The sequence below is a fragment of the Somniosus microcephalus genome, unplaced genomic scaffold (genome assembly GCF_052327205.1).
Source record: "Somniosus microcephalus isolate GS21.2 unplaced genomic scaffold, FLI_Smic_1.0 unresolved_chr2, whole genome shotgun sequence".
In the NCBI taxonomy this organism is placed as follows: domain Eukaryota; kingdom Metazoa; phylum Chordata; class Chondrichthyes; order Squaliformes; family Somniosidae; genus Somniosus; species Somniosus microcephalus.
Genome location: NW_028225180.1, coordinates 10903277 through 10918082, shown reverse-complemented (window position 1 = coordinate 10918082; position 14806 = coordinate 10903277). Strand labels below are relative to the sequence as shown.

At 47.8% G+C, this 14806-nt stretch overlaps 1 protein-coding gene and 1 non-coding gene across 2 annotated transcripts in view; one reads left to right on the top strand and one right to left on the bottom strand.

Annotated features, from left to right (window-relative positions):
• The window catches only part of LOC147092098 (AMP deaminase 3-like), a 997179-nt gene that overhangs the window by 653299 nt on the left and 329074 nt on the right, over positions 1–14806 (top strand). The gene's annotated exons all lie outside the window — the stretch shown is intronic.
• trnat-agu (transfer RNA threonine (anticodon AGU)) lies at positions 2608–2680 on the bottom strand. The gene has a single exon. It is a non-coding gene; the product is annotated as a tRNA-Thr (tRNA).

Here is a 14806-nt window from a genome sequence, read left to right as displayed (position 1 = left end):
CACTCTCCTTCCCCCTCTCACTCTGTCCTCTCCCCTTGGGGAGAAAAGAAGGGGGAAGGGAGAGAGCAGGGGCGAAATTGAGAGAGGGGTTGTAGGGGAGAGAGAAAAGGGAAGGAGAAAGAATGTGTGTGAAGGGGAGAGAGGGAAGGAGATAGAGAGAGGGGGGAAGGGGAGAGAGTGTGGGGTGGTAGAGAGAGGGAAATGGAGAGAGGGGTGTAAGGTGGATGGAGAAAGAGCAATGAAGGGGAAACAGAGAAGATAGGAGCCGGGGTAGGCCATTCGGCCCTTCGAGCCTGCTCCGCCATTCAATGAGATCATGGCTGATCATCCAAATTCAGTACCCTGTCCCTGCCTTCTCCCCATATCCCTTGATCCCTTTAGCCATAAGAAATATTTCAAACTCTTTTTTGAATATATTTAATGAACTGGCCTCCACCGCCCTCTGTTGCGGGTGAAGAAATTCCTCCTCATTTCAGTCCTAAATGGCTTACCCCTTATCCTTAGACTATGACACCTGGTTCTCGACTCGCCGGCCATCATAAACATCCTTCCTGCATCTAGTCTGTCCAGGCCTGACAGAATTTTATAGGTTTCGATGAGATCCCCTCTCATTCTTCTAAACTCCAGTGAGTATAAGCCCAATCGACACAATCTCTCCTCATACGTCATTCCTGCCATCCCAGGTATCAGCCTGGTGAATCTTCGCTGCACTCCTTCCATGGCAAGTACGTCCTTCCTCAGGTAAGGCGACCAAAACTGCACACGATACTCAAGGTGCGGTCTCATCAAGGCCCTGTACAACTGTAGCAAGACATCCTTGTTCCTGTTTTGGTGTCCATACTTTAGAAAAGACATACTTGCTCTCGAGTCAGTATAAAAAAGGTTCACTCGGTTAATCCCGGGGATGAGGGGGTGGTCATATGAGGAGAGGTTGAGTAGATTGGGACTCTACTTATTGGAGTTCAGAAGAATGAGGGTGAAACTAGAACTAGGGGGCATAATCTTACAATAAGGGGCTGCTCTTTCAAAACTGAGATGAGGAGAAACTTCTTCACTCAGAGGGTGGTAGGTTTGTGGAATTTGCTGCCCCAGAAAGCTGTGGAAGCTACATCATTAAATAAATTTAAAACAGAAATAGATAGTTTCCTAGACGTAAAGGGAATTAAGGGTTACGGGGAGCGGGCAGGAAATTGGACATGAGTGCAAGTTCGGAATGGTCATGGCCCTGTGGGTAGTGGAGTGGGCCCAGGGGCCGTGTAGCCTGCTTCTGCTCCTACTGTGTTCTAATTCTGTGTTAGATTTCAGGAGATGGTTTTATTCCTGTTCCTGGCTGGGGTGGAGATCGCCTTTACAGAAGGTAAGTACTGTAGAAAATATAGGGACAGAGTGATCTCCTGGAAGAATTTCGATCGCCTAGATGGGTCGGAGAGGAATTTCCCAGATTTTTTTCTCCCAAATTGGCCATGGGGTCTTTTATCTGGTTTTTCGCCTCTCCTGGGAGATCACATGGGTTCGGGTGGATGCAGAGTGATAGAAGATTTGAGGTTAGGATCAGATTAGCCATGATCTTATTGAATGGTGGAGCAGGCTCGAGGGGCCGATTGGCCTACTCCTGCTCCTATTTCTTATGTTCTTATGTACTCGAACCCTCTTGCTACGAAGGCCAACATACCATTTGCCTTCTTAACTGCCTGCTGCACCTGCATGCTTACCTTCAGCGACTGGTGCACAAGAAGACCCAGGTCTCTTTGCACTTCCCCTTCTCCCAATCTATTGCCATTCAAATAATAATCTGCCTTCCTGTTTTTGCCACCAAAGTGGATAACCTCACATTTATCCACATTATCGTGCATTTGCCATGTTTCTGCCCAATCACCCAACCTGTCCAAATCGTACTGGAGTTTCACGACATCCTCCTCACAGCTTACCCTCCCACCCAGCTTTGTGTCGTCTGCAAATTTTGAGATATTACATCCAATTCCCTCTTCCAGATCATTAATATATATTGTGAACAGCTGGGGTCCTAGGACCGATCCTTGCAGTACCCCACTAGTCACTGCCTGCCACTCGGAAAATGACCCGTTTATTCCAACTCTTTGCTTTCTGTCCGCCAACCAGTTCTCTATCCAAGTCAATACCTTGTCCCCAATCCCATGTGCCTTAATTTTGCACGCTAATCTCTTATGTGGGACCTTATCGAAAGCCTTCTGAAAGTCCAAATACACCACATCCACTGGTTCTCCCTTGTCTATTTTACCAGTTACATCCTCAAAAAATTCCAGTAGATTAGTCAAGCATGATTTACCTTTTGTAACTCCATGTTGACTTTGTCCGATCAAGTGGAGCAAGAGTGAAAAGCAGAGAGACAGAGTGAGAAGGGCGAGAGAAAGAAAGAAGTGAGGTGTGGGATTAGGACAGAGATAGATTGCAAGGGGAGAGAGAGGGAAGGTGTGATGGGAGAGAGAGGCAAGGTCATGAATGGGAATTGAAGAGAGGGGGTAGGTGGGAGAAAGAACCTGTTCTCAGGTTGGTCTCAGAGCTGTTTAATACATAAAGTATACATGCTGTTAACTAACAGTGGATTCAGAACAAAAGCTAAATATACAGAGGCTCCAGTGAGATTTGAACTCACGACCCCTGGTTTACTAGACCAGTGCTCTAACCCCTGAGCTATGGAGCCACCGGGTGCACAACTTGTCATTCCCAATTAGTGCTGGTTGTTTGAAGACTGAGGCAGGGCGCATTTCAACACTCAGATTGTGTCTCATCCCCTGATACCTGCCTCATTCTCTCCTTGCCTGCCTTCAGTAGTCACTTCTCAATAACAATATATATCATATAAACATAGAAACATAGAATATAGGAGCAGGAGTAGGCCATTCGACCCCTTGAGCCTGCTCCGCCATTTAATGAGATCATGGCTGATCATCCAAATTCAGTAACCTGTCCCTGCTTTCTCCCCATATCCCTTGATCCCTTTAGCCTTAAGAAATATATCTAACTCCTTCTTGATTATATTTAATGAATTGGCTTCAACTGCCTTTTGTGCTAAAAAATTCCACATGCTCACCACTTTCTGGGTGAAGAAATTCCTCCTCATCTCTGTCCTAAATGGCTTACTCCTTATCTTTAGACTGTGACCCCTGGTTCCGGACTCTCCCGCCATTGGGAACATCCCTCCTGCATCTAAGCTGTCTAGTCCTGTTAGAATTTTATAAGTTTAATGAGATCCCCTCTCATTCTTCTAAACTCCAGCGAATATAAGCCCAATCGACCCAATCTCTCGTCATACGTCACTCCTGCCATCCCAGGTATCAGTCTGGTGAATCTTCGCTGCACTCCCTCCATGGCAAGAACATCCTTCCTCTGAGAAGGCGACCAAAACTGCACACAATACTCAAGGTGTGGTCTCACCAAGGCTCTGTACAACTGCAGCAGGACAGAGAGAGAGAGAGAGAGAAAATGAGGCAGAGAGAGAAAAAATTAGAGAGGGAAAGAGAGAGAGAAAGAGAGAGAAAGTAGAAGAGAGAAAGAGAGAGTTAGGAGAAAGTGAGAGAGAGAAGGAGAGAGAGAGAAGGTGAGAGCGGGAGAGAGAAAGTGAGAGAGATGGAGAGAAAGTGAGAGAGAAATTGATAGAAAAAGAGAGAGAGAGAAAGTGAGAGTGAGAAAGTGAAAGAAAGAAAGGGAGAAAAAGAAACTGAGAGAGAAAAGGAGAGAGAGGGAAAGTGGGAGAGAGAAGGAGAGAGAGATAGTTAGAGAGAGAAAGAGAGAGAAAGTGAGAGAGAGAGAAATTGAGAGAGAGAAAGTGAGAGAGAAAGAGAGAGAGAGAAAGTGAGAGAGAAATTGATAGAAAGAGAGAGAGAGAGAAAGTGAGAGAGAGAAAGAGAGAGTGAGAGAAAGTGAGAGAGAGAAAGACAGAGAGAGAAGGTGGGAGAGGGACAGGGAAAGTGAGAGCGAGAGAGAAATTGAGAGAGAGAAAGAGAGAGAGAAATTGATAGAAAAAGAGAGAGAGAGATAAAGATTGAAAGAAACAGAGAGAGAGAGAGAGAGAGAGAGTGTAACTGAGTTGCCTTGGGATGATTTATTATGTGAAAGTTGCTCAATATTGCTGTTGAGAAGTGAATATTGCAGAGACTGAGGCTGGTATCGGGGGATGAGACACAATCTGAGTGGTGAACTGCGCCCTGCCTCATTCTTCAAACGCACAGAACTAACTGGAATGACAACCACCTTTGCGCAGGTGTCTCCATAGCTCAGCGGTAAATGCACTGTTCCTATAGACCATGGATCGTGAGCTCAAATTTCACTGGGGCCTCTGTAAATTTAGCTTCTGTTTCTGAACACCCTGTTAATTCACAGCATGTTCACTTTTACGCATTAAACAGCTCCGAGACCAACCCGAGAACAGGCTATCTCTCCCTTCCCCATCTCCATCTGTCCATTTACCCTTTACTCCCCCTCTCTGTGTCTCCATGCCTCTCTCTCCCTCCATCGCCCCCACTCCACCCCCCCTCTCTCCACTTCCCTTCCTCCCAATCTCCTTCCCCCTCTCCCTCTGTCCTTTCCGCTTGGGGAGAATAAAAGGGCAAAGAGGAGAGGAGGATAGGGAGAGAAGAAGTGAAATTGAGAGAGGGGGTGTAGGGGAGAGAGAAAAGGGAAGGAGATAGAGCGAGCGGAAGTGGAGAGAGGGAAGGAGATAGAGAGAGGGGAAGAGGAGGGAGTGTGTGTGAAGGGGAGAAAGGGAAGGAGATAGAGAGAGGGGAAGGGGAGTGTGTGTGAAGGGGAGAGAGGGAAGGAGATAGAGAGAGGGGAGGGAGTGTGTGTGAAGGGGAGAGAAGGAAGGAGAGACTGCAGGTGAAGTGGAGAGAGGGAACGAGAGACTGTGGGTGAAGTGCAGACAGGGAAGGAGAGAGTGTGGGTTAAGTGGAGAGAGGGAAGGAGATAGAGAAGGGGAGGGAGTGTGTGTGAAGCGGAGAGATGGAATGAGAGAGTGTGGGTGATGTGGAGAGAGGGAAGGAGATAGAGAGAGGGGAAGGGGAGCGAGTGTGGGGCGGTAGAGAGAGGGTGAAGGAGAGAGAGCTGAAGAGGAGAGTTAGAGGGGAAGAGGGAGAGAGGGGTTTAAGGTGGATGGAGAAAGAGCAATGAGACAGAGGAAGGAAAGGGAAAGAGGAGCAAGAGCTGAGAGGGAAATAGAGGGGAAAGGTGAAAAGCAGAGAGACAGAGTGAGAAGGGGAGTGAGGGAGGCGAGAGAAAGGCAGATGGAGAAAGAAGTGTTGAATGCATGTGTTAATGGAGACATGGAATGTAGGAGTTGATTTAACAAGTGTTTACTGAACAAAGTCTGGAGGTGAACTAACTATACAAGACGCTATACAGGCTTATATACCCGAGTGGTCACTACCGGTACTACAGTACACGGAGGTTTCAAAAAAAAACATAGTTCCTCTTAAAGGCACATACACTACAATTCCTCCCCTTTTAGATAATTAGTACATAACATTTTACAAGAACAATAATCTACACATTTGCTGAAGTTAATCAATTACAAATTCAGTCTCTCTGGAGGATTCCTGACTCGGTCCAGATAATGCCTCGGTGGTGTCGTAGTTTTCGGTGGTGTAGTAGGTTCTTTTGGCAATGTCGATTCGGCTTCAATGCCAGTGTCGGGTTCATCTGGTTCCAATATCATCGGATCGGAGGTAGATACTATGGGTATCTCTGCTTCATCATTAGGCGTAGAGTTGTGGTGTAGGTTGTCCCTTTTCGGATGACTCTATGATCTGGTCAGCACGGCGCCTTATTATGCTTTCTCCAATGTCCACGGTATACATCAGTGGTCCTAGTCGTGTGCAAATAGTTCCAGGCTGCCATTTCTCGGTACGGTAGTCCTGGGCCAAAACTGGTTGACCTATCTGGAAGGTTCTAGTTGGCCTTTCATTCATGCTTTGAAATTGCCGGTTCTCTACGTCCCTTCTGACGTTTGGCTTGATCAAATCCAGCCGGCATCTTAGTCTTCTATTGAAAAACATCATGGCGGGGGTTTGGTTGGTAACCACATGTGTTGCATTCCTTTACGCAAACATGAAGTTATCTACCCTATGTTGTAGATTTATGTCTTCATTTCCCATGGCCTTTATGGCCTTCTTGAAGGTCTGGACAAACCTTTCAGCTAATCCATTGGTGGCGGGATGGTATGGGGCGGACGTGTAGTGCTTAACCCCATTGTTTTTTAAGAACTCCTGAATTCTTCGGATACAAATTGCGGTCCATTATCAGAACAGATCTGTTCAGGCAGCCCATTCCTGGCGAATATGGTCCTTAATACTGTGATGGTTTTTTCCGTGGTGGTGGAGGACATCTTTATTATCTCTGGCCACTTGGAGTGTGCATCCACCGCGATTAAGAACATTGAGTCCATAAATGGACCAGCAAATTTGATATGTACCCTTTGCCATGGAGATGAGGGCCACTCCCATGGATGTAGAGGGGCTTGTGGTGGGGCGTTTTGGACCTTCTTGTGGTGTATGTGCCTTTAAGAGCCCCTGTGTACTGTAATGCCGGTAATGGCCACTCGGGCTATATAAGCCTGTATAATGTCTTGTATCTTTCAGATCACCTCCAGACTTTGTTCAGTAAACACCTGCGAAACCAACTCCTGCATTCCGTGTCTCCATTAACACACGGATACAACACTTCTGGCATCCTAGACAGCTCTTGGTCATTTCTTCGATGTCTCCATCGATACCTGGCCACCACACAAACGCTCTGGCTAAGTTCTTCATTTTCACTCCACCCAGATGCCCCTCGTGAAGCTCCTTTTGCACTTTATCCTGGAGTTTGGGTGGAATCACCACTCTGGATCCACACATCAAGGTACATCGGCATACTGACAGCTGTTCTCTTCATTGTGAGAATGCTGGCAACAGTCGTTCGCCATGTGCTGGCCATCCCTTCACCGTTAAATCGTAGACTCGTGAGAGAGTCGGGTCATTTCTTGTTTCCTTTTCAATGGTAGAATTTGTCACTGGTAGACATTCCACTATGGTCGAGTGGAACACCTCCACTGGGTCAACTGTAGGCGCCTCTTCTACCGTTGGCGACGGTAGGCGCGATAACCCGTCAGCATTGCCATGCTGTTTTGTTCCTTTGTATTCTATATCATATTGGTGTGCCCCTAGGAAAAGGGACCACCTCTGTAGCCTTTGTGCTGTCATAATGGGAACGCCCTTTTTAGGGTTGAATATGGAGACGAGGGGTTGATGGTCAGTCAACAAGTTAAATTTTTGTCCGTGTAGGTAATGGTTGAATTTCTTCACCCCCCACACCAGGCTGAGTGCCTCCCTGTTGATCTGGGCATAGTTACGCTCAGCTGAGTTCAATGAGCATGATGCAAAAGCTATCGGCCGCTCCGAGCCATCAGATAATTTATGCGATAATACCGCTCCCACACCGTAAGGGGATGCATCGCACGCCAGTCTGATTGGCAGTGATGGGTTGTAATAAGCCAACACTTCCTTGGACGTGATCAAGCCTTTGCATTTATGGAAGGCACGTTTACAGTCTTCACTCCATTTCCAAATTACTCCCGTTTGTAGCAATGCATTAAGAGGGTGCAGAACCATTGACAAGTTCGGTAAAAATTTATGATAATAATTTATTAATCCCAGGAACGACCTTAATTGTGAGACATTTTCAGGCGCGGGGGCTTTTACGACCGCTTCAATTTTTTCAGGTGGGTAGCCTAGTGCCTCATGGGTAATGTAGTCTTAATATACATACAGCTGGGTAGTGTAATCTTATACATACAGCTATATACAGCTCTACACAGCTCTACGGCTCCGCCTAGTGTCCAGTATAGAATGACATGTTATTGATCATTACATCCCCCTTTTTTGAGGTTTAACAAAATCAATATCAATCAACTTTCAAGAAAAGAATAAAGATAATATCAGTAACACTTTTGTTAGTGCTCTATAAACATAAACATTTTCAAAACAGTCAACACATTTTCAAAGCTTTACATTGTCCTCAAAGATTAAGTCTATCAGGCTCTTTTACTTCACATGTGGATCTTCTCAACACGGGTAAGTCTGATGTGTCTTCATGAGATTGTTCTGGCGGTGAATGACAAGATGCAGTTGCGGCATTGTCATCAATCTGCTCTTGTATAGATCGAGGCCTCCTTGCGATCTTTGCTTGGAGAGGGTTTCAATGTTTCCTTCACTCTTCATGCCATAATTCTCAATGTAGTCAATGCACTCTCGAAAAACTCCTGGCAGTTGGATCCCATCATATAGCATAGCCCTCTCAGCAGCCTCGGCTAATGGAACACCAAAGATTGGCCTGAGGGAAGAGGGAGTATCCACCGGAACTGCTTCCTGCTCTGGTGCAGGCTTCTTCTTTTTCTTTTTCTCTTTCCACTGCTTAACAACATCTGCTGCGGTTATATCTTTGGACCTTTTCTCCTTGTGTTTTTCCTTTTTGTGCTTCTCTTCCTTTGGCTTCTCTTTGACCTTAAAGTCTCTTTCTTTCTTCTTGGAGAAACTAGGCTTTTTGAAGACATGGATACCCTTTGGCCTTTTCATCCTTGATGGGTTCTCTGCTTCATCACCTGAGCCATCTAGTCTGCTTATGGCACAGTTTATACGGTAGACTCTCTTGACCAGTTCTAAGTCTTCACAAGCTTTGACACCTAGTATCGAATCAAGTCTTTCAGCAACAACAGAAAACATGAGATGATGCACTTTGTCTTTGACTGTCACTTTAATCTGCATACACCTAAGCTATCTATTTTCTGTCCATAATAGCTCTTCAGTAGTACTGACTTTTTCTGTATTTTGGGCTTTTCTTTCATATTTTGTATGTCACTCATACTGATTAAGTTTGCTTTTGCCCCAGTGTCCAGTTTCAATGTAACTAATGCTCCATTTATCTGCAGTGGGATCATCCATTTGTCCTCTTTTACTGCATTGACTTTATGTTCAGCATTGTTTATTCCTGAAGGCTGCACATTTACTGTATCCTTTTTGATATTGTCACATGACACCATTCCTACAAAAAATGTCTCACTTAAATCAGTGTCCTCAATTACATTAACTCGTTGCCCTTTCTTAGTTTTTACTTTTGAAAAGCAGCGTTTGGCAAAGTGATTATTTCCATTACACTTTGTGCACATTTTTCCAAACGCTGGGCATTGTCTTAACTGGTGTTTGTAACCACAGCGATTACAATTAAAAATGTCATCCTCCGATTGCTTTTCATTTCTGTTCTGCCCACGTTTCTTCCCCTTGTAGGACACAGCACCGACAGCAGCATTATCACTCATTACAATCGCATCATTATTGATTTCACTGAAAGTCTTCACGTGCTTTCGAGCTAGCTCGCTGGCTTGGCATATTTTCACCGCATTTTCCAATTTTAGTTTGGTTTCTCTCAACAGACGTTCCCTGACTTTTTATCATGAATACCAAACACAATCTGGTCACGAATCATGGATGCTTTCAGCTCAGAGAAATTACATGTCTGTGCTTTCAGTTTCAGATCAGTTAGAAAGCTATCAAAAGTCTCATTTTGCTGCTGTGTCCGAGAACAGAAGATGTATCTTTCATAGGTCTCATTCTTTTTGGGAGAGCAATGTGCATCAAATTTTTTTAGCACATCATCTCATTTTTCTTTGTTCTCCTCTGGATTAAATACAAATGTATTAAATACCTCTATCGCCTGTGGGCCTGCAACCGTAAGCAGCAACGCTATCTTCCTTGCGTCTGGCTTTGTACCGAATCCGATGGCTGCAATGTAGAGTTCGAATTGTTGTTTAAAATTCTGCCAGTTGTAGTCGATGTTTCCTGTCAGTTTCAAACGCTCTGGTGGCTTCAAATTCTCCATGTCGCTTTTCACAATTTTCAGCAGATCTTCACCACCCTGGCACCATCTTATATTCATTAATAAATAGACATTCTTATTATGAACACAGCTAGCTTTTGCTAGTTACTTTATTGAGCACATGTGGACTGGTACAGTATCTGTAGAGGCTTCCATCTTGACTGCTGCCTTGTGGGTAGCCTATTGCCTCATGGGTAATGTAGTCTTAATATACATATAGCTGGGTAGTGTAGTCTTATATACAGCTCTACACAGCTCTACGGCTCCACCTAGTGTCCACTATAGAATGACATGTTATTGATCATTACAATGTCTGATCATTCAAATTCAGTACCCTGTCCCTGCTTTCTCCCTGTATCCCTTTAGACTTAAGAAATATATTGTGGTAAACCACTGTTATTGTTGTTCACCGTTGTTGTTGTTGTTGCACACTGTTGTACCTATGCATGCCTCAGCATGCCTCTGCTGGCTCCGCCCCTGGCTCCACCCACAGGCCCAGGTATAAAGGTGACTGCTCTGCAGCGCCCTGCCTTCTTGGAAACCAGTCAACCACTAGAGGCATGCTCTGTTCTTTGTTAATAAAAGACTTTTAGTTACTCTCCTAACTCTCCGTCTTTTATGAGTAATTGATAGCGCATCAATTTTATTAACAAAAACAAAATGTCGGCACCAAACGCTGAGCAGCAAGAAACGACAGCACCAAACGCTGAGCAGCATGCGCTGCAGCAAACGACGGCACCAAACGCTGCAGGCGCTGCTGCATGCCCTCAGACCAACATGCCTGGACCTAGACCCTCAAGAGGCGGGTTCATCTATCAAGTTCGCACAATGGCTGCGTTGCTTCGAAGCTTACCTGGAAGCCTCAGCCGTGACACTAGATGGAAACAAACTAAAAATCCTGGCCTCCAAGGTGGGCCACCAAGTCTACACGCTCATCCAGGACGCGACTACCTACACGGCGGCTATCGATCTGCTAAAAGGACAATACACACGCCCGGTAAATACGGTTTATGCCAGACACCTCCTGAGATCCCGCAAACAGCAGTCCGGGGAATCGTTGGAGGCATTCCTACGGGCACTACAGATACTCGGCCGAGCCTGCGATTGTAAAGAGGTATCGGCCGCGACACACGCGGAGGGACTTATCCGAGATGCTTTCGTTGCGGGCCTCAAATCCGACTACTCCCGGCAGAGACTGCTGGAGAAGGGCGAAATCGACCTGAAGAAGGCAGTGTCCCTCGCGCTCTCGCTAGACGCAGCCCACCGGAGTATGGAGGCATTCTCCCCTAACCGCTCCACACCGTGGACGCCGCAACCTTGGGTCATGGGACCCCCGGCACCAACTGTTGCAGCGATGTCCAAGGGCCCGAAATGTTACTTTTGTGGCCAGGCAAAACACCCCAGAGCACGCTGCCCGGCGAAAAACGCTACCTGCTCTGGCTGCGGGAAGAAAGGACACTACGTCAGCACCTGCAAAGGTAAAACCGCTAACGCCAGCAGCGCCGCGTGTGAATCGTGGGGGCAGCCATCTTGTCCGCCATCTTGGACACATCCAGCCGCGTGGGGATCGGGATCATGGGCACAGCCATTTTGTCCACCATCTTGGACGCCTCCAACTCCAATCGCGGGTGACCCGGACTCAACCACCGCCTTGTCTGACGACCACAGCGGCTCGCTCGACCATACGCTGGCCTCCGTGATGCTGGACCAATCTCTCCCTCACCAACTGTCCAGGTCCATGATGGACATTACGGTAAACGGCCGCGCCACTACCTGCCTTTTCGACAGTGGGAGCACGGAGAGCTTTATCCACCCCGACACGGTGCGCGGTTACTCTCTCCCGGTCCTGCCAATGCACCATCGGATCTCTTTGGCTTCCAAAGCCCAGTCAGCGGACGTCGGTGGCTACTGTGTAGTGACCCTTTCAGTAAGGGGCACAGAATACAAAAATTTTAAATTTCTTGTCCTGCCCCATCTCTGCGCTGCCGTTCTACTGGTGTTGGATTTTCAGTGCCACCTTAAAAGTGTCACATTAGCGTACGGCGGACCCCTCCCCCCACTCACAGTCTGCAGCCAGCAGCTTTTAAATCGCCCGCCGCGCACCATTTGCAGCCTCTCCACACTTAAAGTCTCCCCCCCCCCCCTTGTTCGCTAACCTCACCCGCGACTGTAAGCCCATCGCTACCAAAAGCAGGCGGTACAGTGCCGGGGATAGGAGCTTCATTAAATCCGAAGTAGCAAGACTCCTGAAGGAAGGGATTATTGAGGGTAGCTCTAGCCCATGGCGAGCACAAGTGGTGGTAGTGAAGACTGGCGAAAAACAGTGCCTAGTTATTGACTACAGCCAGACGATCAATCGCTACACCCAGTTAGATGCATACCCACTCCCCCGCATATCTGACATGGTCAATCAGATAGCACAATACCGGGTGTTCTCGACGATTGATCTGAAGTCAGCATACCACCAGCTCCCCATCAGGGCTGAGGACCGCCAGTACACAGCTTTTGAAGCTGACGGTCATCTCTACCACTTCCTCAGAGTTCCCTTCGGCGTCACCAACGGGGTTTCGGTCTTCCAAAGGGAGATGGACCGAATGGTTGACCAGAACGCGCTGCAGGCCACCTTCCCCTATCTAGACAACGTCACCATCTGCGGCCACGACCAGCAGGACCATGACGTTAACTTAGAGAAATTCCTCCGTACGGCCCAGAGGCTGAATCTAACATACAACAAGGACAAATGTATGTTTCGCACCACGCGCCTTGCCATTCTTGGCTGCGTAGTGGAGAACGGAGTCATCGGCCCCGACCCCGACAGAATGCACCCCCTTATGGAGCTCCCCCTCCCCCACTGCCAAGAAGAGATGCCTAGGGTTTTTCTCTCACTATGCTCAGTGGGTGCCCAACTATGCGGACAAAGCCAGACCCCTCATCAAGTCCACCTCCTTCCCCCTGACTGCAGAGGCATGTGCAGCCTTCACTCTCATAAAAAAAGATATTGCGAAGGCCACAATGCACGCAGTGGATGAATCCATCCCTTTCCAAGTGGAGAGCGACGCATCTGACTTCGCCCTAGCTGCAACCCTTAACCAGGCGGGGAGACCCGTGGCCTTTTTCTCAAGGACCCTCCAGGGCCCCGAGATTCGACACTCCTCTGTCGAAAAGGAGGCCCAGGCCATTGTGGAAGCGGTGCGACATTGGAGGCATTACCTGGCCGGAAAACGATTTACCCTGCTCACTGACCAGCGTTCAGTAGCTTTTATGTTTAATAATAATCAGAGGGGCAAAATCAAGAACGACAAGATCTTGAGGTGGAGAATTGAACTCTCCACCTACAATTACGATATCTTGTACCGGCCCGGGAAACTCAATGAGCCCCCAGATGCCCTATCACGTGGTACATGCGCCAACGCGCAGGTTGATAGACTGCAGACCCTCCACAATGACCTCTGCCACCCGAGGGTCACCAGGTTCTTCCATTTCATCAAATCCCGTAAACTGCCCTACTCCATCGAGGAGGTCAGGACCATGACCAGGAACTGCCAAATCTGTGCCGAGTGCAAACCGCATTTTTATAGGCCAGACAGAGCAAGCCTGATCAAGGCCACTCGCCCCTTCGAGCGCCTGAGCGTTGATTTTAAAGGGCCCCTCCCCTCCTCTGACCGCAACGTGTACTTCCTCAACATAATTGATGAGTACTCCCATTTCCCGTTTGCCATCCCATGCCCAGACATGACTAGTACCACAGTCATTAAATGTCTGAATGACCTTTTCGCCTTGTTCGGCTTCCCTAGCTATATCCATAGCGACCAGGGCTCATCCTTTATGAGCAACGAACTCCGTCAGTACCTGCTCACGAGAGGTATTGCTACAAGCAGAACCACCAGCTACAACCCCCGGGGGAACGGCCAGGTGGAAAGAGAGAACGCGACGGTTTGGAAGGCCGTCCTCTTAAACTTAAAATCTAAGGGCCTTCCGACCTCTCGCTGGCAGGAGGTCCTCCCTGCGGCGCTCCACTCCATTCGGTCACTGCTTTGTATGGCCACCAATGCCACACCCCATGAAAAAATGTTCACTTTCCCCAGGAAGTCCACATCGGGGACCTCGCTACCGACATGGCTGACGTCTCCAGGACCCGTCCTACTGCGGAAGCACGTGAGGTCCCATAAAACGGACCCCCTGGTCGAGAGGGTGAGCCTCCTCCATGCCAACCCCCAGTATGCTTACGTGGCATACCCGGACGGGCGGGAGGACACAGTCTCCATACGAGACCTCGCACCTTTGGGTGCCCCTGAAACACTACCATTGCGGGAGGACACAGTCTCCATACGAGACCTCGCACCTTCGGGTGCCCCTGAAACACTACCATTGCCATCCACCACTACCCACAACCCAAACCCGGTAGACGGCATGCCGCAGCCCCAGGACCCGTCATTGACCACCCAACCACTCAATGAGACACCAGATTAAACGTTGGATGCTGCACCATCACCACCGCCACCACGACGATCAGGACGGCACACAAGGCCACCTGATAGACTTACTTACACGAACCTTTAGTACACTTCACCACGCCGGACTCAATTTTATACAAGGGGTGAATGTGGTAAACCACTGTTATTGTTGTTCACCGTTGTTGTTGGTGTTGCACACTGTTGTATCTAGGCATGCCTCAGCATGCCTCTGCTGGCTCTGCCCCTGGCTCCACCCACATGCCCAGGTATAAAGGTGACTGCTCTGCAGCCCCCTGCCTTCTTGGAAACCAGTCAACCACAAGAGGCATGCTCTGTTCTTTGTTAATAAAAGCCTTTTACTTACTCTCCTAACTCTCCGTTTTTTATGAGTAATTGATAGCGCATCATATATCTAACTCCTTCTTGAATATATTTAATGAATTGGCCTCTACTCCTTCTGTGGTAAAGAA